Raw genomic sequence first — 7,287 nt, forward strand, 5'->3', positions numbered from 1 at the left:
GCATAGCCAATGCAATGCCTTCTCCATTTCAATTATTAAAAAAGTTATATAAACAAGAAACTTACATTTGGTGAATTACGGCGTGTTGAAGCAGTCACAAGAACTATACCATGTGTATTATCATAAACTGGGGGCTTCCACTCAGCAAGAACTGCACATTTCAAGAGGGGCCATGTTCAGCATAAAATTGCTTATCCATTTGAAGAGCACATTGGATAACCCATAAATTTAACAAATGTAATTTATAAGCAAAAAATGAACTCATGAAAACCTCCTTCATAGCTCCATAAAAAACTCAGGCATTGTTCTAAAACTAAAATGGTTCCAACTTCCACATTACACGTGTAAAATCTTGAATTGTTGCTCTTACAAGCATCCCATGTTTATTAATCCATTGTTTATAATATGATAAATCCCTAAAAAACATTATTCCTAACTTGGATCATAAGAATTTGACTAAATCATGCTGTCTAAGGCTACATGAACAAAATCTTGCTGCTAATATAATTGTTTTGGAACCAAATATTGGACTTGATGATACATGCCGACGAGGACAATCTGAACATCCAAACACAAAGAGACAAAATGAAAATCTTACATTGTGTGACGGTGCCATCACTAGGGCACGTCCAAAGAAGCTCAAGGAGAGCTTTGAGAACTTAGCAACACATGAAGAAATGCATCAATTGCTAGCCAAGGAAGAGAAGATCAAGCCCAAGAGTTCGTTTCAAGTTCATTAGGAATGAACTGAGACAAAAGTTTAGAATTAAATTCAAAGTTGATTTTGATTCTTATCTTCTGTTCAAATTTCAAGTAGGATAGTTTAGAGTTAAATTTGATTTACTTTGGGTCTTGTTAAAAGATTTGATTTGGTTTTGATGTTTTTAGCATATCTTTAGGAGTTTAAATTTTAAATAAAATCTAATCTAATTTATTAAGATAAAATTTGATTTAAATTTATCAGAATCAAGTCTAGAACCATATCTTTAGTTTAATTTCAGATTTTATAGTTTTACTCTAGGGAGATCTGACCCACATTAAGACCGGTCAATTAGGGGTCTATTTAAACAATTTTGTAAGACACTTTGATGCGATTTTGATGAATAAAATTCTCTAGTTTCTAATGAAGCATGAATTTCTATGTATTCAAGTAAGGTGAACAACTTGCATTGCTTGTTGCATGAAGAAATTGTTTGTTCTTTCAATTTATTCCTTTGATCTAGGTTATCAAAGACAAGCTTTTTTGAAAGCCTAGTAGGAAAAACTCTTTCAGTTACCTAGGTTACTAAGAATAGGTTTTTTAGAAGTCTAGTAGGAAAACTCTTTTCATTATCTTATAGTTCCGGTGTGTCTTTTATTCTAGGTTATTTCTCCATCACTTAGAATATCAAAAGCCATTATACATTCATTGCGAAAGTTGCACCATTTCTTCGGGTAACACCAAACTTAACAAAAGTCATGTATGCAATTAATACCAATATACCCATGCTTTTGCCCATGCAAAAATCAAATAAATAAATAAAAATGGAAACGATAAAGCAGATCTTGGTCTACTAATCCAAAATTACTGTGCAAACATTGATATACAATTAATCTTTTGGGAATATAAATATTTTTTATACCAAAATCAATGTTAATTGGTAAAGGATAGGACGTTACCAATTAATGTGCATCCATACCGATTGAATGCTGGACTCATGCCAGAAGTAACCTTGAAAATAAAATAATATTTTTTTCCGTCAGTTAAAAGCAAGATTATTCAACAGAACTATTATGTTTGATGACTTCGTAGCTGTTGCTGAAGAAAATGAAATAACATATTGCCACATAAAAATATAGATTATCATTCGGCTTATGCATATTGACATCAGATTCATTGATAAACCACAGTGGCAGTAGGACACTTACATAAGACCAGAGACTCTTAATTTTCATCAATTGTATCAATCAATTTCACTTAGATATTTATTATACTTTATTGACACAAAACTCATTCAAGAGGTTTCTAATGGACCACAGTTTTTACCATCATTGAGATTTCAGGTCAGTATAATAAATAGAAGAAACGGAGTTGAAAACCTGCAGCTTCTACCATACATTCCGGTAACTTTGATGAATAAATTTAAGTTTGGATTCATTACAAAAGAGGAATCTACATAACTGAAACTACAGAGAGAAACTGGGAGAAAGCAAAACCTTCTTTCCCCGTGTCAGAGAAAGCCGGATGTGGGAATTGTCAAACATTCCATTCGTTACAAGTGTTTGGAAAATAGCTTCCTTGATCTGCAATGCCATTACAACAATATTCACTATGAAGAACTAAAAACAAGACTGAAGACAACAGAATTAGCACTCCTTTTTTGAAGTGATGCATGATGAAGGCATATTCAGACTCACCTCATCTCGTGTTGGAACATTCTCAAAAGCTAAAGCTTTTGCTGAATCAAACATCCTGTTGAGAAGCAATAAATGTCAAGAGATAACAAACAATAGTGAGGGAAACCAGATCATTTTTCAAAATAAAATACTATATCATGAATCCAGAGTAAATTATGAGTCATTCAATCTATTGCTGCCCATGAGGGGCATTGAACGCCTAGTGATGGCTTCCTCACTGGCTTCAACTTTGACACTCCATTCAGAGTGCTCTGTTTTTACTGCTGTGAAATTCTGTCTCTTGACTGAATGCTACATATGATCATGATTCTAATAACTAAAAGCAAAACAAAATGAAAGAAAATAAATATAGTTGAGTAAGGTTGGGTTGCCTCCTAACAAACGCTTCTTTAACGTCACTAGCTTGACCTTTAGCTCCTTACGGAGTTATGGGCTCAGATTTTCGCCCCTTATAGTGAATTTTCTTTCTGTCCTCTAATGAATGATCTCTACATGCTCTAGAGACAGGACACGACTCACTGTATATGGTAAGGCTGGCTTCTTAGTGAAGATAACTCTCATGCCAGGTGAGAGGCCTTCAGTTGGGACTTTCTTGTCCCTCCAATCTTTAGGTACTTTCTTTTTAGTACCTTTGTACTTAGAGCTTGTTGATATCTGTCCAACACCAAACTTAGAATTGATGTCTAGGGGCTCTGTAAAGTTCTGCACAGAAAGAAAGGGTTGGAATACTAGGTGTTGCTGATGAATGGATTTTTGACGATTTAGAATTCACAAATGAAATCTTGTTACAAGTATAGTTTCTAAACCAAGCAATAATCCTTTCATACAAAAATTTGTTTGTCACAAGTACAAACCCCTAAAATTATAAACCGAAGTATTAAAACCTTAGGTCATTCTCCCTAGGAAGTGCAATAAAGTGTTCTTGTTATTGGTTATGAGGTATGTTTTAGGGTTGTTGGCATAAGAGACAAGAAAATTAAATGGCAAGGAAGTAAACTAATAGCTACAAAGGTCTTGGCAAGGTTTGGTAGTCAAGGATCTCTATCCCTATCACTAACTACAACATGAGAATTGGTAAGGATCAATCCCATTAAGTCATCCTCTAACTAGTAAAGGAAAGTCAAATGAGCCATATCAATCCAAGTCCATAAGTCCTAGCTCTCCACCAATTCAATTAGTGAGAACTAGAGTTAATGGCTCCCAATCATCAATCACTTGGACATTAGTAACTCAAGAGTTCCTAAATTACCATCCCAAGCCAAGAGTATAAAATTCTACTCTAACATCCTTCCAAGCATTTCATCAAACACTTGGAAGGGACAAAAGAAAAGCATAGTAAAATTGCAAGGAAAGTAAATCTACACTACTCAATTGCAAGGAATTAACAACAATAAAGCAAATAAACAATAAAGGAAATCAAAACATGAATTGCATTGAAGAGAAAATAGAAGAACAAAAGTGCATCAACATAAAAGTAGAGAATTACAAGAATTAAATGCTAAACTAGAGAGAGGAGAAGTAGAAGAAGAAGAATTACAAAAGGAAAAGTAAATCTCTGAGATTTACAAGATGACCATAGCTTGCTTCAAGCTGACAATCTCCGTGGGATCGACCCTTACTCACGTAAGGTTTATTACTTGGACGACCCAGTGCACTTGCTGGTTAGTTGTGCGGAGATGTGAAAAGTGTGAATCACGATTTCCCATACCAGAGGCTGATGTCAGGGTATCTTGGCTAGTTTCACAAGCCATTTTGAGTATGTTTTAAGATAGTTTCATGCATTTTCTTAGGTAATAAGCAAGCATTTAGATGAGTTGTGCATTCATGTCTTAATTCAATCAAATATTGTAAATTCTAAACATTTTTCATGAGAATAGTGCAAGGATTGAATGATGTAATGAATAATGCATTATCTTATGATTAGAGCAAGGCTTTGATGCAAATTGTTTGATTGATTTCAGGTAAGAAGAAGAAGAGAAGAGCCACGTTAGTGGCCACATTAGTGCCACTAACGTGGGCAATAGGAGAATAAGCCACGTTAGTGGCTGAGTTAATGCCACTAACGTGGGCATTAACGTGGAAGAAGGGAGCAGCTTGGGACGTTAATGGTGAAGTTAACACCATTAACGTGAGCGAAAGGAGAATCCAAGGAATAAGCTACGTTAGTGCCACTAACGTGGAAGAAGGGGCAGCTTGGGACGTTAATGGTGAAGTTAACACCATTAACGTGATCGAAGGGCAAGGAAGGCCACGTTAGTGGCCACGTTAATGCCACTAACGTGGGCATTAACGTAGGCTTAAGGCAATAGTAGTGCCGTTAGTGCCACTAACGGCTGTGTTAACATGATTCAAGGGAGATTGGGGACGTTAGTGACCACGTTGGTGTCACTAACGTCTTCGAGCCAGGAATTTGCACATCACATTACTCACACTAACGGCCTAACTAACGTGACTACTGCCTAACTTAAACTCCTCTAGCAAGCTGAGCAAAGCCCAATGAGTTTGTTAACTGCTTCAACTAAGGCCAAGGGCCCACATCCAGATACTTGCAGACTCAACTGAGGATCAGAGAAGTAGTATATATGGGAGTATTTTTGAACTAGAATGGGGATTGGGACCTGGGGGATCCAGGATTGTAAACACCCACAATATACTTTTCTCTGTACTAAGTTTACTTTCTAATGCATTCAACATTTTCATTTTCATTTCCTAGAGCCATGATCAACTAAACCCCACTTCATTGGAGGAGGGAGCTGTGCTGTAATTCAATGGATCAATCATAGTTCTTGTTATTCTTCTTCTTTTCCTTCTCTTTGATTTGATTGAAAGCTTTCGATCTTCATCCAATTGAGCAATTGTCTCGAAAGAGAAATTGTTCATACTTGGATTTCCTCAGAACCTTGGAAGAGGAATGAGAAAATCATGCTAGAAATGGTTTCTCATGTTGGACTAGATTGGAGGTTGGACGGATATAGTGACATATAATCCTCCCGATACTTTGATCTAGAAAAACATGTGGTATAATCAGTGATCGCACTCCATCGCTTCCCATGAGCAATTAGATCAAGGAATTGGGCAATTGTTCAAGTTTAGAGAGATTGAATTGCCAAGAAATTGGGATTCAATCACCTAAGATTGCCAAGAGGTCAATGAGTTGCATGGATTGAGGAAGAGATGAGAATGAACTTAATCCGGAGAATGCAACATCTCCTGAACCTAATGAACTTCCCTATTCTTATCTTCCTATTCTCTATATTCTGTTATTTACTTTGATGTTCATCATCCCCATTCCCATTTACTTTTCTGTAATTTACTTTCCGAGTTTTACTTTCTGTAATTTACATTTAGCTATTTACTTTCCCGTCATTTATATTTCTTGCTATTTATGTTTTCCCGCCATTTAAATTCTGCAATTCTCAATTCAATTCTGTTTAGTTCAACTAGAACATTCCTCTGATTAAAGTTGCTCAACCAATCAATCCCTGTGGAATTCGACCTCACTCTACTATGAGTTTTTACTTGATGACAAGTTCGGTATACTTGCCGAAGGAAATTTCTTGAGAGACAGATTTCCCGTGATCAAGTTTATGGTGCCGTTGCTGGGGATTGATTTTGCATTGACAATGATTAAATCGAAGGATAACTAGATTAAACACTTTTCTTTTCTTTTGTTGATTAGTTTTATTTCAGTTTGTTTACTTTCATTCTCAGCAATTTCAATTACTTTTCATTGTTTATTTACATTCTTTCACACTAATCCACTAACTGTTTGACAAATTGCACCAATCACTCTAACCACACTTCTTAACAAGAGTGATTCCTTCACTTGTTTTCTTTTGTTTGCTTTGCTATGTGTATGACAAGTAGAAGAGGAGGAACCTCAACCTCTTTTGATAGTGAACCTGAGAGAACCTTCCTTAGACTAAGGAGGAGGAAAGCAAGAGGTAAAGGAATAGCTGGTGAGGAAGAGGTGGAAGAAGATCTATATGTTACCATAGAGGAAGAAGTACACAATCATGTTGGAGAGGGTGCTGGTAATCATGTTGGGCATGAGAGAAGAGTTTTAAGCTCTTTCATCAACCCAAACTCAGAAAATTGTGGAAGTAGCATCCTAAAACTAACCATTCATGCCAATAACTTTGAGCTAAAACCTCATCTCATCACCCTGGTTCAAAACAATTGTTCATTTAGAGGAAGTGCTCAGGAAGACCCCAACCAACATCTAACCACATTCTTGAGAATCTGTGACACTGTGAAAGACAATGGTATTCATCCTGACACCTATAGACTGCTTTTGTTTCCCTTTTCTCTTAGGGTCAAGGCATCTAAGTGGCTTGAATCCTTTCCTAAGGAGAGTCTTACCACCTGGGAGGATGTTGTCAACAAGTTTCTAACAAAGTTTTACCCTCCACAGAGGATAATCAAGTTGAGAACGGAAGTACAAACTTTCAGACAACTAGATGGAGAAACTTTGTATGAAGCATGGGAAAGATATAAGGAGCTAACAAGAAGATGTCCCCCTGATATGTTCAACGAATGGGTGCAGCTGCACATTTTCTATGAAGGTCTCTGTAGAGAAGTAAAGAAGGCCTTGGACCACTCTTCAGGAGGTTCTCTCAATACCAAAAAGACCATAGATGAGGCCATAGATATCATTGAAATAGTGGCTAATAATGAGTACTTCTATGCCTCAGATCAGAGCACCAATAGAGGAGTAATGGAGCTGAGTCATATGGATACATTGCGAGCTCAAAACAAGTTAATTACCAAGCAGATGGAGAAAAATCAGGTTGCCGCAGTCAACACTCAACCACCAGCTCAAGAAGGGGTGAACACAAAGGAAAGAGGTGATTGGGAACAAGCCAATTATGTTGGAAACTCATCAAGACA

General features: G+C 36.6%; 1 non-coding gene across 1 annotated transcript; it reads right to left on the reverse strand.

Annotated features, from left to right (window-relative positions):
• Positions 1 to 6,820: 6,820 nt before the first annotated feature.
• LOC112781536 (small nucleolar RNA R71) lies at positions 6,821 to 6,927 on the reverse strand. The gene has a single exon (XR_003192309.1). It is a non-coding gene; the product is annotated as a small nucleolar RNA R71 (small nucleolar RNA).
• Positions 6,928 to 7,287: the final 360 nt, after the last annotated feature.

Source organism: Arachis hypogaea, chromosome 19 (assembly GCF_003086295.3).
Source record: "Arachis hypogaea cultivar Tifrunner chromosome 19, arahy.Tifrunner.gnm2.J5K5, whole genome shotgun sequence".
Taxonomy (NCBI): Eukaryota; Viridiplantae; Streptophyta; class Magnoliopsida; order Fabales; family Fabaceae; genus Arachis; species Arachis hypogaea.